Here is an 18,180-nt window from a genome sequence, read left to right as displayed (position 1 = left end):
TGCCTCCACGCAAAACCATCTGAAGTGTGTACCAGCATCTTGTTCCCATCCGCATCTAGTTCGGTTCTTTTGCCCAATTTGTGCCATGTCATCTGTCTGGCCGTCTCTTCGACCATGAAAAGACGTTGAAGTCTTGGTACGATTGGCAGATATCGAAGAACACTAATGGGGATTTTGGTCTGATTCTTCTCACCCATGCCGTTGTCTACCACAATATACCTGGAAGAATTGCAAATGGGGCAATAGTTCAAGGCCGCATACTCAAGCCTAAATAAGGCACATCCATTCTCACAGGCATGTATCTTCACATAGGGCATCTTTAGTACACGGAGGATTTTCTCTGACTGGTACAGGTTTGCAGGCAGTACATGGCCTTTGGGTAGAAAGCGTCCAAATATCGTCATCATCGCGTCGTAGCATTCTCTGCCTAGGTTGAATTGAGCCTTCAGAGCCATTACTTGCGTGATGGCATCCAGCTGACAAAGCTCAGTCTGCTCGTGGAGAGGACGTTTTGAAGACTCCAGCATTTCATAGAAGGCCTTTGCAGATTCCTCCATCTCATCGTCCGAATCCCGAGCATCATCAAAGTCTTGCACCATGTCTTCAATCCCGGTACCATGCTCGTCGGTGCAACGACGAATCACCTCAGCTCTGGCACGTTGGTCAAACTCACCATGAAAAGTCCACACCGTATAATTAGGCGTAAAACCCCACTTCTGCAAGTGTTTACCCATTTCAAACTCTGTCTGCTTTTTCCAGTTGTCGCAGTTGGGACAGGGGCACCATGTTTTTTGCTGGCCATTTGCAAATGCGGCTCTCACAAACCCCCTGGTTTTTGTTAACCATTCATGGGTCATGTCTTTCTGACTAGGGTGACCAGTGTACATCCAAGCACGATCACTCATGTTGCCTAGCTACCTATGGGGGCACAAGAAATAAATACATAATTCATCATCTATATTCATACGCTAATCAAGTTTGTCAGTTTTATTACGTCCATGCAACCTACACGCTAATAGGTAAAGATAGGTCCTAATCCCACCCGAGTATGTGTAGACTGGGTTCGTTTTCCCATGCTCTGCTCCAGATGCGACGCACAATTTCGGCAGCACCTCCCCGCTGTTCTCCTGATACACGTCTCGGCAATAAGCAGAGAGGATGTGTACCCGGAGAACAACAGGGGAGGCACTGACGAAATTCCGCATCGGATCCGGAGCACAGCATACGGGAAAACAAACCCAATCTACACATACTCGGGCTGTCCATGGATAATGTTGGACAATTCGAAAGGATGGCGGTTATAAATATGCAAAGAAATGCATATTTATAGATGTCGCCCTTTCGAACGGGAGACGCATACTGGTCACGCATACTCATGATTGAAGAAACCTATAGCTAGCAAGTTTCATCGGCACGAAGACCGGGACAGAGCAAATTAAGGGGGTAGGAGAAGTCATTTGTGCTCACCAACAAACGCAAGGGCGGAGCTCGTCCAACGCACGTGGAGGTCGTCGAACAACTGCACATTGAAATTCACCCGATCAACACAAATACGATGTTTTTATAATTAACATGATCGGAAAATATGTGACCTCACTCATAATTTTCAAAACTATGACCCCGTGGGCCTCTGGAAGGCCGAAAAGCACCTTCTCGTTCAAAAGAAGGCAGAAGAGGTGTCGGGGGTCGGGGCTTAGTGGCGTCGGGAGTCAGTGCCGTCGAGGGTCGGTGGCATCGGGGGTCGGGGGGTTAGTGGCGTCGGTTGTGGGGGGTCAGTGGCGTCGGGGGTCCAGGGTCAGTGGCGTCGGGGGTCCAGGGTCAGTGACGTCGGGTGTCAGTGGCGTCGGGGGTCGGGGGTTGGTGGCGTCGAGCGTCGGGGGTCGGGAGTCGTGGGCCGAGGGGCTGGGTCGGGGGCAGTGGCGTCGGGGGTCGAGGGTTAGTGGCGTCGGGGGTCAGTGGCGTCGGGGGTCGGGGGTCGGGGGTCAGTGGCGTCGGAGGTCGATGGTCGGGGGTCAGTGGCGTCGGGCGTCAGGGGTCGGGGGTCGAGGGTCAGTTTCGGGGTGCCGGGGTTCCCTTTTCCTCTTCTTTCTTCTTCTCCTCTCTCCTCTTTTTCTTCTTCTTCTTCTTCTTTTTTCTCCTCCTACTCCCCCTCCTCTTTTTCTCCTTCTATTCCTTTTCTTCTTCTTCTTCTTTCTCCTCCTCTTTCTCCTCCTCCTCCTCTCCTCTTCTTCTTCTTCTTCTTCTTCTTCTTCTTTTTTCTCCTCCTCCTCCTTCTCTTCTTCTTCTTCTTGTTCTTCTTCTTCTTCTCCTGCTTTTTTTCCTTCTGCTTTTTTTCTTCTAACCTAACTAACTAACCTAATTAGCCGAATAATCTAACCAAATAAACTAACTAAATTACCCTATATATAATAAAAAAAACTAACCTAATAAACTAACTAAAGTAATTAACTTTTTTAAAAAGAAAAACAAAAAAAACTCACCGGCAGGGGGCGGCGGCACGGGGGCGTGCGGCTGGGGGCTCGCCGCAGGGGGCGTCGGCGGCAGGGGGCGGCTGCAGGGGGCGGCGCGCGGCAGGGGGCGGCGGCAGGGGGCAGGGGGTGGGTCGCCGCGGGGAGGGGGTCGCCGGGGGGGGTGGGCTCGCCGGGGGGGTAGGCTCGCCGCAGGGAGGGGATCTCGCCGGCAGGGCGTCGCCGCCGTGGAGAGAGAGAGTGGTCGGGGTGAGAGAGAGAGAGAGACAGTGAGCGAGGTGGGGGGTAACGGCCGTTATAGGGAGGCCCCTTTGCCGTCCGGCCCCCGACGGCAAAGGGACGTAAGGCAGACGGCAAAGGCCCGCGGACGGCAAAGGCCCCCGGATTTCGGACACGGCAGGCATGGGGCCCACGCGTCCCCTTTGCCGTCTGCCCTGGGGCTCTTTGCCGTCTGCTGGCAGACGGCAAAGGACCCACACATGGCAAATAGTATTTTTGCCATGTGTCAGTTCTTTGCCGTCTGTATTGTGTCAACTAATGGCAAAGAGGTTCTTTGCCGTCAGCCAGCAGACGGTAAAGAACTGGCTGACGGCAAATTTCTGGATTCCAGTAGTGATAAGGCCAAATCACAGTGGACATCTAGTAGCGGAAATCTTAGGGCTAAGTGGGTGCCCATGCCATCAGCCTACACCAATAGGCATTCTGACTGGGAAGCGTCCTAGTTCGGAGGGGTGTCTCCGAAGACGTAATCATCTCCAAACTATAGTCCTTCCATGTCTGGTCAATAATATAACCAGTGGCAAGCCAATGAGTACTTTTGAATGTACTCGCAAACAACCCATGATATGAACAATGCAAGTGAAGGATAACAATAACATGCTTCTTTGGTGGATATCTACTTGGTAGTAAATAAACATGATTATAGGTATGCATCGTAAGTTAAGAACTACTTTTGAAGAACATGTCACAGATATCAATGTATCTGTCGAGGGTTGAACCATCCGGGTTCACCCTATATGCCAAGTCACCGAACTTGGTCATATCATTTCTACCATAATAACACCATGTATCACATACGCACACACACTTGGTTTATGCGGAAACAACTTGATGTAGTTTAAGAAGGATTACCCAATTGTCCATGATCGTGGACACGGCTATTCGAATAGTTTTACACTCTGCAGAGGTAGTATGCTGGACCTACGAGATCCGGGAACTTATGTGTCATCCACGACTCGTGGTATATAACATACCCGAGGTAAGTACCCGATCAAAGCCTTTCTTCTGACGATACTAGCCAAAGAGGTCCACTCGATTGGTACCCAGCCCACATGTTGTACGTCTTACGAGCACCAACTCTGGACAGTATCAACCATGCGGGGACCAACGGTGTGCCTGGAACACGTAAAAATGGCATATTCGCCCTACCTGGCACGACCCCATCACGATAGTGACCACACATCACACCCGCCACTATTAATGTGGCTCTTTGCTAGCACCGACCAGAGTAATCAACATAGCCCAGTCCCATAAGTGGTAACATGGTCGTACATGTAACGTTGGGACGGTCGACACATCATAAATCTAATCCCATTTCTGAAACCATACTCACACAAATACCCGGTGGACCACTTCACCAAAAGTGGCCACATAACTCATCATCACCCTCGGGCATTAGTGGCACCCGATGGGGTTTTCACAATCCTTTATTTATACCAACACATGCTCATGCTAATATTACTCTAACTTTACTTGTCAACATGATACTAGCATGATCCTCATAGATGGTATGATCAAGCTCAATGCATGTGCTCCGGAGGAGCCATCGGTAACATCACTTCAAATGATTTACCGACACTTATGATCATATGCAACGGAAATACTTGCTATACTAAAATGCAATATAACATATGCTCAGTCATGGTAAAAAGGCTGCTTGCCTTGGTCAGCTAGATATCCAGGGTCTTCGAGGTTTTCCTCTCCGATTCACTCGTCACACGGATATTCTATCGTCGTCAAAAGATGAAATAAGAAATAGCTAACTCCAAAATAGATCACAAAGTCATTTTAAAATTTTTGGTTATTTCTGTTAAATCTTGATTGTTATTTAACAAAATATTTGCCTCTGATTCCAATGAAGGAATATTTTTAAAATCAACTAAATAGAAGCAAAATTATTCCAATTTAATCCTTTTTATTGTTATAAAACAGAATAGTTGCTGCAAAAGTTCAACCAAAGGTTGTATTAAATACTACATATTTTTAGAAGAATAAGAGTGGAAAAATTATATTTTTACACTGGTTAAATCTTTTTATAAAAATATTTGAAAATCCAGTTTTCAAAATAAAGAAAAATGGCTACAACACCTGGCCTGGCTCGGCCTGGGACTGGGCCGGCCCAAAGGCCAACCAGCTAGCTCGCCAGACGCGCGCGCCATCAGGTTTGAACCTGACGTGCGGGTGATACGTCTCAAACGTATCTATAATTTTTGATGGTTTCACGACGTTATCTTGTCAACTTTGGATGCTTTGTTTACCTTTTATATCTTTTTTGGGACTAACTTATTAATTCAGTGCCAAGTGCCAGTTCCTGTTTTTTCTGTGTTTTTGACTCTTTTCAGATCTGATTTTGCAAATGGAGTCCAAAAGGAATGAAATCCCCGACATAATTTTTTCCAGAATGGAAGAAGATTGGGAGGCTTGAGGGCCAAAGCAGTGGGCCGACAGGGGGCCCACAAGCCCTATTGCCGTGGCCAGGGGGGAGGCTGCGGCAACCAAGCTTGTGGCCCCCCTGGCAGTCCCCTGCCCTAGGTCGTTGGCCCATAAATTCCATAAAAATCGAGAAAAAATCAGGGCATCCACGAAAACACTTTTCCGCCGCCGAAACCTTCCGTTTCCGCGAGATCTCATCTAGAGACCCTTCCCGGTGCCCTGTCGGAGGGGACTTTGGAGTTGGAGGGCTTCTACATCAACATCATCGCCTCTCCAATGACTCGTGACTAGTCCAGTTCAGACCTACGGGTCCGTAGTTAGTAGCTAGATGCCTTCATCTCTCTCTTGGATCTTCGATACAAAGTTCTCCATGATCTTCATGGAGATCTATCCGATGTAATCCTCTTTGGCGGTGTGTTTGTCGAGATCCGATGAATTGTGTATTTGTGATCAGATTATCTATGAATTATATTTGAGCCTTTGCTGATTTCTTATATGCATGATTTTATATCCTTGTAAGTCTCTCCGAGTCTTGGGTTTTGTTTGGCCAACTAGATCTATGATTCTTGCAATGGGAGAAGTGCTTGGTTTTGGGTTCATATCGTGTGGTGACCTTTCCAAGTGACAAAAGGGGCAGCAAGGCACTCATCGTGTTGTTGCCATCAAGGGGAAAGAGATGGGTTTTATCGTCGATATGAGATTGTCCATCTACATCATGTCATCTTGCTTAAGGCGTTACTCTGTTCTTTTGGACTTAATAGACTAGATGCATGCTGGATAACGGTCGACGCGTCGAGTAATAGTAGTAGATGAAGAAAGTATCGGTCTACTTGTTTTGGGCGTGATGCCAATAGATATAATTATTGCCTTAGATAACGTCACGACTTTGCGCGGTTCTATTGATTGCTCGACAGTAATTCGTTCACCCACCGTCTACTTGCTTTCATGAGAGAAGCCGCTAGTGAACACTACGGCCCCCGGGTCTATTCACACCTATTGTTTCCGCTTTCACTTTTACTTTGCTTGTTTACTTTGTTGATTTCAGTTCTGACTTTGCAAACAATCTATAAGGGATTGACAACCCCTTCATAGCGTTGGGTGCAAGCTCTTTGCGATTTTGCAGGTACTTGTGACTTGACGAGATCTTCCACTGATTCGATACCTTGGTTCTCCAAAGTGAGGGAAATACTTACCGCCGCTGTGCTACATCACCCTTTCCTCTTCAAGGGAACACCAACGCAAGGCTCCAAGGCCGCGGGGAAATCCTTTGCATATTTGTCAAGGTAGTCCCTAAAGGCGTAGCCGTAGCAGCAGGATTCCTGGCACCGAACCAGGGAAGGTCTATTGTCGGAGTAGCAGAAGGATTTCTAGCGCCGTTGCCGGGGAGATCAAGTCAAGAATAGTCTCTCGTCAACGTGCTGATTTCTGGCACGGGGAGGAGATCTATCCAAGTAGGTGACACAAACTCATCTCTTGCATTTACCTTTTTCGCCAGTTGCCTCTCGTTTTCCTCTCCCCCACTTCACATTTGCCGTTTTCATTTGCCTTTCTCCTTTGCCGTTTTCATTTTCCTTTTTCTCTCGCTTGCTTTCTGTTCGCTTGTGTGCCATGTGACTTCAATATGCTTGCATCTTCGCTTCCGGAATATCTAGTGATATGGATCCTCATCCACTTGCTAATCTCTTTAAGAGATCCACTTATCTGGAACCAATTGCTAGTGAATTGAGTGCACTTGACTATCTTTATGGAGTTTTGCTTGAGATGTGTGAATCTTAAAATCGTGATGAAGAAACTTATGAAGTGATTCACGAGGGCTCCTTGGATGAAAAGCATGATTGCAATGGTTTCACTATAAATTCTATTAGTGACAATCATGATAAAAATATGCAAAACCCTAAGCTTGGGGATGCTAGTTTTGCTATGTCCACTACTTGTTGCAATGATCATGAGTGGGGTGATGATTTTTCTTATGATCTTGAAAATTTGTTCAAGCCTCATGATGATTATGATATTTGCAACAATATTGAAAGTGGGATTGGAGAAGTCATGACTTTGGTTGATGACAATCCCACTATTTTTTGAAGAGCGTCAGCTTTGCATGCATGTGGATCATGAAAAGAATATCCTATGTGATAGCTATATCGTTGAATTCGAATATGATCCCACATGTAATGAGAGAGGAAAATATTGTTCTAGAAACTTTCATGTTACTAAATCACCTCTCGTGATGTTGAGATTGCTCTTGTCTCTTTCTTCTTCCTTGCATATGGCAGCTATTGGTTGTCTTGACAATTATTTTTCCTATAAAATGCCTATGCATAGGAAGCATTTTAGACTTAGATGTGATTTTCACATGCTTTATGATTCTCTCGTTGTGCTTCAATTCTTGTCCTTTGTGTGAGCATCATTGAATTATCAATGCCTAGCTAAGGGCGTTAAACAATAGCGCTTGTTGGGAGGCAACCTAACGAATCTATCCTTTTTCTTTCTGTTTTGTGTTTTCCACACTTTCATAACTCTGTTATGATTGTGGTTTTTTGTGTTTCTTTTTGCGTTTGTGCCAAGCAAAACCCTTAGGATTAGTCTTGGGGATGATCATTTGGTCATGCTGGAAAAGACAGAAACTTTCTCCTCACGAAAAGAATTTTTTTTTTCGTAAGAGCTTTTGAGTTGATTCTTTCTTCTGCTGATTTCTACACAAATTCTTCAGACTGTCGTAATTGTTCAGAATTTTTGAAGTACCAGAAGTATACGAAGTATACAGATTGCTACAGACTGGTCTGTTGTTAACATGTTCTATTTTTGTTGAGTTGGTTGCTTATTTTGATGAAACTATGGATAGTATCGAGGGGTATTAGCCATGGAAGATTGAAAATACAGTAACCCAACATCAACATAATTAGAATTTAAGTTTTCTACAGTACCTAAGGAAGGGTTGGTTTCCTTTCTTATACTAATGTTATCACGAGTTTCTGTTTAAGTTTTGTGTTGTGAAGTTTTCAAGTTTTGGGTGAAGTTCTGATGGAAAAAAAGTTAAATAGTGGCAAGAGCTCAAGCTTGGGGATTCCCAAGGCACCCCAAGTTGATTCAAGGATGTCGTAAAAGCCTAAGCTTGGGGATGCCCCGGAAAGGCATCTCCCCTTTCGTCTTCAATCCATCAGTAACATTACTTGGGGCTATATTTTTATTCACCACATGTTATGTGTTTTGCTTGGAGCGTCTTGTATGTTAGGATTCTTTTATTTTTGTTGTGTCACAATCATCCTTGCTGCACACCTAGAGAGAGAGACATGCACTCACCATGATTTTGTCGAGCTTCACTTATATCCTTCGGTTAGACAATTCAGCTCACATGTGCTTCACTTATATCTTTTGAGCTAGTTGATTTTGCTCTATATGCTTCCCTTATATCTTTTAGAGAACGGCGGTGCGTGGCTTGGTAGTTGATCTATGCTATGAAAGTAGTCTCAAAAGGGGTAGTTATCCAGAGGGATATGAAAACTTCCACCTTCATGTGCATTGAATAGTTAGAGAAGTTTGATTCATCTCAACTAATTTTGAGTTGTGGTTATGGTAATATTGAAGTTATATTAGTAAGGTGTTGTGGATCTAGAAATACTTGTGTTAAAGTTAGTGATTCCCGTAGCATGCACGTATGGTGAACCTCTATGTGATGAAGTCTGAGCATGATTAGTCTATTGATTGTCATCCTTTGTGTGGCGGTCGGGATCGCGCGATGGTTTATACCTACCAACCCTTCCCCTAAGAGTATGCGTTGAATACTTTGTTTCGATTACTACTAAAACTTTTGCAACAAGTATATGAGTTCTTCATGACTAATGTAGAGTCCATGGTTCAGATGCACTTTCACCTTCCACCATCACTATCTTCTTTAGTGCCGTGCAATTTCCACTGGTGCACAAAACCCACCATTAGCCTATCTCAAAACAGCCACCATACCTACCTACTATGGCTTTTTTCAAAAGTCATTCCGAGATATATTGCCATGCAACTACCACCATGACATGTGCCACAACTTCTACATTGCCATTGCATGATCATAAGATAGCTAGCATGATGTTCCCATTGATGTCTATGCCATGCTAGATCATTGTCACGGTACACTACCGAAGGCATTTCATATAGAGTCATCATTGCTCTAAGTTTTGAGTTGTAAGTGTGATGATCATCAGTGATGGAGCTTTTGTCCCATGTGAGAAAATAAAAGAGGCCACCGAAGCCCATTTACAAAAAGAGGCCAAAGATGCCCACCAAAAAAAAGAGGCCAAAGAGCCCACCAAAAAAAATGATAGAAAAAGAGAGAAGGGACGATGCTACCACCTTTCCACACTTGTGCATATTAAGCACCATGTTCTTCATGATCGAGAGTCTCTCGTTTTGTCACCACCATATAGGTAGTGGGAAATTTTCATTACATAACTTGGCTTGTATATTCCAATGATAGGCTTCCTCAAATTTACCTTAGGTCTTCGTGAGCAAGCAAGTTGGATGCACACCCACTAGTTTTGTTTAAGAGCATTCCAATACTCTTAGCTCTAGTGCATCATTTGTATGGCAATCCCTACTCATTCACGTTGATATCTATTGATGACCATCTCCATAGCTCATTGATATGCCTAGTCAATGTGACCATCTTATCCTTGCTTGTCTTGCAACCTCCACCACAGTCCACACCACTTATAGAGCTAAAACCGTGGCTCACGCTCATGTATTGCGTGAGAGTTGAAAAAGTTTGAGAAAGTAAAGGTGTGAAAACAATTACTTGGCCAATACCGGGGTTGTGCATGATTTAAATTCGTTGTGCAAAGATGATAGAGCATAGCCAGACTATATGATTTTGTAGGGATAACTTTCTTTTGGCCTTGTTATTTTGAAAGTTCATGATTACCTTACTAGTTTGCTTGAATTATTATTGTCTCCACGTCAATAGCAAACTATTGTTTTGAATCTAATGGATGTGAACATTCACGTCACATAATAGGAGTTACAAAGGACATCTATGCTAGGTAGCATGAAAGCATCAAAAATTCATTCTTTATCACTTCCGTACTCGAGGACGAGCAGGAGTCAAACTTTGGGATGCTTGATACGTCTCAGACGTATCTATAATTTTTGAAGGTTTCACGTTGTTATCTTGTCAACTTTGGATGCTTTGTTTACCTTTTATATCTTTTTTGGGACTAACTTATTAATTCAGTCCCAAGTGCGAGTTCCTGTTTTTTCTGTGTTTTGACTCTTTTCAGATCTGATTTTGGAATGGAGTCCAAAAGGAATAAAATCCCCGACATAATTTTTTCCAGAATGGAAGAAGATTGGGAGGCTTGAGGGCCAAGGCAGTGGGCCGACAGGGGGCCCACAAGCCTTATTGCCGTGGCGAGGGTGGAGGCTGCGGCAACCAAGCTTGTGGCCCCCCTAGCAGTCCCCTGCCCTAGATCTGATTTTGGAACGGAGTCCAAACGGAATAAAATCCCCAAAATAAATTTTTCCAGAGCGGAAGAAGATCGGGAGGCCTGAGGGCCAAGTCATTGGGCCCACAAGTGGCCCACAAGCCCTGTTGCCGCGACCTGGGGGAGGCCGCGACAACCAAGCTTGTGGCCCCCCTGGCGCTCCCCTACCCTAGGTCTTTGGCCTATAAATTCCCTAAAAATCCCGAAAAAATCAGGGCATCCACGAAAACACTTTTCCGCAGCCGCAAGCTTCCGTTTCCGCGATATCTCATCTGGAGACACTTCCCGGTGCCCTGCCGGAGGGGACTTCGGAGTTGGAGGGCTTATACATCAACATCATCGCTTCTCCAATGACTCGTGAGTAGTCCACATCAGACCTATGGGTTCGTCGTTAGTAGCTAGATGGCTTCTTCTCTCTCTTGGATCTTCAATACGAAGTTCTCCATGATCTTCATGGAGATCTATCCGATGTAATCCTCTTTGGCGGTGTGTTTGTCGAGATCCGATGAATTGTGGATTTGTGATCAGATTATATATGAATTATATTTGAGTCTTTGCTGATTTCTGATATGCATGATTTGATATCCTTGTAAGTCTCTCCGAGTCTTGGGTTTTGTTTGGCCAACTAGATCTATGATTCTTGCAATGGGAGAAGTGCTTGGTTTTGGGTTCTTACGGGGTGGTGACCTTTCCCAGTGACAGAAGGGGCAGCAAGGCACGCATCGTGTTGTTTCCATCAAGGGTAATAAGATAGGCTTTTATCGTAGATATGTGATTGTCCATCTACATCATGTCATCTTGCTTAAGACGTTACTCTGTTCTTTTGGACTTAATACACTAGATGCATGCTGGATAGCGGTCGACGTGTGGAGTAATAGTAGTAGATGCAGAAAGTATCGGTCTACTTGTTTTGGACGTGATACATATAGATACAATCATTGCCTTAGATAACGTCACGACTTTGCGCGGTTCTATCAGTCGCTCGACAGTAATTCGTTCACCCACCATGTACTTGCTTTCATGAGAGAAGCCACTAGTGAACACTACGGCCCCCGGGTCTATTCACACCTATTGTTTCCGCTTTCACTTTTACTTTGCTTGTTTACTTTGTTGCTTTCAGTTCTCACTTTGCAAACAATCTATAAGGGATTGACAACCCCTTCATAGCGTTGGGTGCAAGCTCTTTGTGTTTGTGCAGGTACTTCTGACTTAATGAGATCTTCCACTGGTTCGATACCTTGGTTCTCAAAACTGAGGAAAATACTTACCGCCGCTATGCTACATCACCCTTTCCTCTTCAAGGGAACACCAATGCAAGGCTCCAAGGCCGCGGGGAAATCCTTTGCATATTTGTCAAGGAAGTCCCTAAAGGCATAGCCGTAGCAGTAGGATTCCTGGCGCCATACCAGGGAAGGTCTATTGTCACAGTAGTAGCGGCCCCCCGTGGTCAGCGGCTGCGAGCAGCGAGGGAGAGAGAGCTGGGCCACCGATAGGTGGGGCACACCTCTCGGGGTCGTCTCCTACCTCTGGCCAATGAGGAGGAGGAGCACGTCGTGTGGCTACCGACGTCGTCGGGCCCCAACGAAGAAAGAAATGGGTTCGGCTCGTCGTCGCCTACCTGCTGGTGGTCGGAACAACGACGGAGAGGCTTAGGTTCACCAGCAACAAAAAGGCCATGGCGAAGGAATTTTGGGCGAAGGTCGAGGGGGTAGCTAGGGGCACGGAAAGCTCCCTGAGGTCAAGGGGAGTGGTTTGGTGGGCATTGGGACGCAGGAGCCATCGTGTAGCCCGAGATCGACAGGAGCTCCGAGGCAGAGGGGCCTCGGTCGATCTCGAGCACCGGGGTCTGCTCGCTTGCTGAGGTGGCTAGGGAGGTGCTAGAGGTTGTTGCGATGCTGTCTGAGGGGTGCTGGAGCGAGGGGGGGCTATTTATAGGCCCGTGACGGTGAGCCGACTCGGGAGCGCCGGTGACTCACCGTGGCCTGCATGGGGTGTGTAGAGAGGATCTTTGGTCGAAACCACGGTCTCAGGACGTGGTTTTGGACTGCCAGAACCTACTACGAGGAAGGAAGAGAGAGGGGAGTCGAGCATCAGTGGCCGCGCAACTCTGGCCAGTACAGGTGTGCGTGGGCATGCGTCGAACAAGATCTAGCGCGGGAGAGGAGGGGCCCTAATGGTCGCTCGATGCAGAGGGGTTGTCGGGGACGAAGTTGGACACCTCGGGGGAGGCTGGGACTGGCCGAGGGCGTCGCCCCCGCCTTGGAATACTCTGTAGCACGCCCAGAGCACAATTTTGGCATGCCACGGCATGCTGGTGCGCTCTGAGGTGCTTTGGACGTGTCTAGCATGTCCTGGGCAATGGTTGGGATGAGGCTAGCAATTGATGTCATGTGGGCATTTCTAGCATGACCTCGGAATTGGTCAATGGACACAAGAGAAACAGGTGATGTCAGCTTTGAGATGAAGCTTAGAATGGAGATTTTGGCATTTCTACTTTGAACCAGAGAGGGGCCAGTTGACTGGGGCTGGGCATTGATACTGGGCACCTAGTCTGAGAGTTTGGGGCAAAGGGGTTGGGTTTAGCTATAGTTAGAGGGGCTTTTACCCATCTGCCAGAAGGTGCTCGACAGTGGTTTTGGGTGGTTGCACCCCACCACTGGTTCTGCAACTGAACATGATTGGGTTTGGTGCTAAAACATGGGTATCACCAAGTTTGAGCTCCATTGAACAAGTTTAGATTTGTAAACTTGAAAACTTCACCATTTCACCAGATATGTTCCTTCCAAAGAGAGTGTGGGCAAACTAACTCCCACAAATCTCATTTTTTTTCGAACCGTCATTTGAGGTATTAGGCACTCCTTCAATGTTTCATCATGATTCGACAAACTTTGCTATGTAGAGTTTCTCTAACTTCAATCTGGACAGAAGGGGTTTTGCAGTTATTTGGGGTCCTTAATCACCTTGGATGAAAGTGAAACTTTATGTGGACACCAAATATAGCTTAGGGATACCACTGGAATTTTCTAGGAATTTATTGAGAATATTTCCTTTGGAAATATTTCGAAAGGTCAAAACAGACAGAAATGGTTTTGAGGGTTTTACTCAAATAATAATAATATAAATAGGGGTTAAAAATCTTATGTATGGAAAATATATGTCCTTCTCATTATCTCCAAATTTAATCAGATTTTTCTAAGGCAGAAAAGTATTTTTCCATCTAGGAATACCATTTCTGGCCTCACAAATGGACATGCAATTAAATTATAAAAATAATTCACAAAATGATTATTTTGTGGTTTTGGAGTACCAAAAGAGTACTAGAATCAAATTACCAACCCAAGGGCATGTAGTGCAATTCAAAGTAGTGTTTTACCCTGATCTGAAATCAAAAAAGGTTTTTGGAAACAATTCAATCTTCTCGAATGTGGTTTTTATTATCACATGATTAAGCACACAAGCATACAATGACAATCATGGCACTCACAACATTAGTTTTTGAAAAAGTTTTAATAAGCTCAGATTTTTGCATTGCAGAGAAAGTTGGAAGTGAAAACAGGGTGTGACACACCCCTCGCGACTCTGTCCGAGCACATCGTGCCCGGGCTACTGTGCACCCCGTGATATCCGCTACCGCGGATGATGGCACGTCGTGTAGCGTCGGCCCCGTTTGCCTTGCAAGAGGCACCATCGTTTTGCTTGACGTGCTACTGAGCGATGGCAAACCGGTCACCAGCACTAGCATGTGCGATGTCTTCGGCGAGCTGTGCATCAGCGACTGGTCGGCATTCGATGAGTAACCTGATGAGGTACTTGCCATTTTCGACCAGTTTCCGTTAGCTAGCGGTGTGTCCCCTAGTGACATCAGCGATCTTTCTGACCGCTTTGCAAAGTTGCGCATCATCTCTGTTCCCGCTTCCGACGAGTACCCTGACGTGGTGCTCAACGTCTCCGATCCGCTGCCTGCCCTCGGCAGCGGCGCTTTGGGCGACGTTGGCCGTCTTCACCTCTACGTTTAGGTGATGGTCACCGGCTCCTCCTCTAATTCAGGGCATGCCACCTCGGAGGGACTGCAAAACCCCCATCACACCATCTGCCAACTCGGCAACTGCTCCGGCCGAGCTCGAGGGGGGCCACAAGCAGCTGTTTGCAGAGGCTACCGCCCACACCACCATGCAGCGCGAGATGGAGCCTGCTTAGCGCGAGTACAACATAGTCTATGGCCTCACCCCGGTTGGCACCAAGCCTAGCCGGCATGGCGAAGTGAGTCACAGCGGCTACGCTGTCACTAACATTCTCGGTGGGTAGCTCCCCACCTATCACATGCCCGCAACAAACCTAAAGGGCGTCGGCACCGCCATGGCCGACTTGGCCAACTTAGAGGGTGAGGAGCGCACGCTACAGGAGGAGCGTGTCTGCGACATCATCGACACTGCCAACGCCCTCCAACCCTAATTCGAGACGATCGAAGCCGGCTCCGTCCCCCCCCCCACATTAATGGCAAAGGCTGGGCTAAGGCAACACAACATGCATCATCTACCCACGGATCAGGCCTCCGTGCGAGCCGGGGTCGAGACGAGCATCTGCGACGCCTCGACGATGAGCCGACGATCACTAGGACGCCGAACAACTCGCAGCAAACTAGCCGGCTTCGAATGGACGCGCGCTCCCCATGTCAAGACAGGGCCGCCATAGCCGGCAAGATGGTGCAGCGTGAGCTCCCCGCCCGGGTGGGCCCCCGTGTCCAAGACGAGAACGATGCTCATCCCCGCCTCAACTCACAGGTCGAGTCCAGCCGCCTCGAGGCCAAAGGGCCGATCAGCCCGGCCTCCTACGTTCCCCGCAACCGCAACAAGCCGTTCCCCTCCGGCTTCACGCTGCTGCGTGACACCCCCAAGTACAACGGCTCCTCCAAGCCGGAGGACTGCCTGGCCAACTACACCACCACAGACGGCATCGCTAGGGGCAACAAACGTGTGCATGTGCGTTATGTCACGCTCATGCTGTTCGGCTCGACTCGGACATGGCTCAACAGCCCGTCGATCGGCAACATCTATGCGCGGTCCGACTTTGAAAAGGCGTTCGTGTGCAACTTCATCGGCACCTACAAGCCTCTAGGTCGCCCCCGCGAGCTCGGCATGTGCGTTCAAGGCCCACACGAATCCCTGCGTGAGTACCTCAGGCGCTGGACCGAGCTGCACAACTCCTACGAAGGAGTGCATGAGGTCCAGGCGATGCAGTAGTTCTTCGAGGGCTGCCATGATGGCACCCTCCTCAAGCACATGCTCATGTGCTCTGAGCCGGCCTCCGTGGCGGACCTCATGATCAAGCAAGCAAGTACACCACCATTGACTCCACCATACGCGTCAAGGTCGATGCAACCCACAAGGTCGTGCCAGCTTGTCCAATTGCCCAACGGCAAGTGCAAGCAACACAAGATGGACCCGCGCAACAACAGCTGGCTGGTGGCGACCATGGAAGAAGAGCAGTCGGCCGGCCACTGGGTGGCCCAACGATAGCGCACCGGAAAGTCGACGTGGCTACCCAAGCTCACCTTCAAGTAGATGGTCAACAAGCCGTGCAAGATGCACAACAACACGAAGCCAGACACGCACACCCTTCGCCAGTGCAACTTTTCCCAGCGGCTAGCTCGGGGTGAGGGCCTTCCGGTTCCTCCCCCCCCCCCCCCGATCAGCGGGCTCAGGCTTCGGTGCCTCCGACTACGCCGTTACCACCTCCCAACGATGGTCGGCGCTTGGACCGCTTCCCCGAGTGTTAGTGCACTAAAGACTGGGGTCTCTAGTGCCCCAGACTTGTGCACGGGCGAAAAGAGTCCCAAACGGCAGGGCATGGCAGAGTCCAGACAAGATGCACCCCCAAGATATCCAAGGCCCCGGCAAGCCTGACTTGCTGGGAAGACATCCAAGGCTACGTTTGCTTAATGGATGTGATGTACGCACCAAGCACAAGAACCTAGAGAGCCTCCCTCGCTAGGAAGATAGCCGAAACCCCCAGAGAGGATGAAGACCCAAGGCCCCAGCAAGCACCCTTGCCGGGATGACATGGCTAGGCACTGAAGGGCGACCGCCCTTGCCATAGTGCCACCGCCCCTCGAGTTCCAGCGCATTTCGCATGCGCCAACAGGGCGTCGAGGTGTCGAAACACTTGGACACATGTCTTCAAGAGTACTTTACTGACAAGGACAAGATGTGCATTTAATGTACCTGACAGTGGTAGATGGATAAGCACCACTCTAGGTTCATTGAAACATCTTGTGAACCTACCATCGAGCACTGTAGATGACCACTTTGCCTATAAAAGGAGGCCCTTAGCTCATTCACAAGGGGTTAGACTCTTTGGATATTGGCCAAGAGGATGGTTATCATCACAGTAACGAACAACAAAAAAAATGCTTAATATGATCAGACGAGCAAGACGTAGGCTTTTACGCGTAAGCGGCCCAAACCTGGGTAAAAAGATTTGCTGAGTGTTGATCATTATATCTGCTCTTGACGTTGTCTTTCCCCGCCCTACGATCACAAGGGTATCACGTTGATCCTCATAGGTGTCGACCTAGCATTTCCGACATCTTTGGTGCGCCAGGTAGGGGGCGGGGGAGAGACGCATGAATCAGAGCAAACTCAACATCCGCTCCATCAAAGTTTGGGTGCTATGCCGCGTTCCCTCGGAAACGGGGTACCGCGGCGGGCGCCCTGTTCTGCTATGGCTTCCCAAGGCCTACGCGAGCGCGTTGCTACACGCGCACGTGGGGTAGGGAGGCGGAGGTTCCAGGAGCAGCATCGTCAGGCAGATGCGTTGCTCGGGGGCCAACGCGCAACTGTCGAGGGCGTGCCTAGGCGCTTCATAGAGGCCCCGGTGCATACTCCGGCGGACGCAACTACGGGGGGCGATGCATAGTCGTTGAGGATGCACCACACGGTCCTGAAGCTTCGGCGGGCACTCCAGTGCGAGTGTTGCACCCCTGAGAGTGTAGCGTTGTCACCCAAAGACGCGCTCGGGAGCTCCACAAGCATGGCCTAGCAAGAGAAAAGAGAAGGAGTTACACCCTGGCTGGCTCTTTCTCCAAGCGACGGTCACGGACCGTCGGCAAGAACTCCTTGCCAGAGAAAAGACTGCCAGGAGCGGTGATTTCCTGCTTGCCGAGGGCTCCGATGCCCCGGCAAAAGATTCAAGCGCCTCGCGACCACGGCACGGACAGATAAATTTTTAAGCTAAAGATTCAGATCTAAAGTAGACAGATCATTTGCTTTTTCCCTTCGAAAGTTTCCAATCTTTGTGTGAGGGGTTTGCGTATACTGGGACCTTCCCAAAGTTCGGTGCACCTTGTCTTTGTTTCGAACTCGTTCAAATGACCTGAATGGCCACAGAGGGCCATCAAACAGTTGCGAACCTGATCTACACAGCAAGCGGCTACGTAGCACCCGATTTCGTCTCAAGCTGTGCTTGGCGATTTCCATGGTTGCACCGAACGAGGCAAGGAGCCTTTACAGTAGTTGCAGGCAAGCTCCCAAATT

The sequence above is a fragment of the Hordeum vulgare genome, chromosome 7H, assembly GCF_904849725.1.
Source record: "Hordeum vulgare subsp. vulgare chromosome 7H, MorexV3_pseudomolecules_assembly, whole genome shotgun sequence".
NCBI lineage: Eukaryota > Viridiplantae > Streptophyta > Magnoliopsida > Poales > Poaceae > Hordeum > Hordeum vulgare.
Note: the sequence above shows the minus strand (reverse complement) of the source record.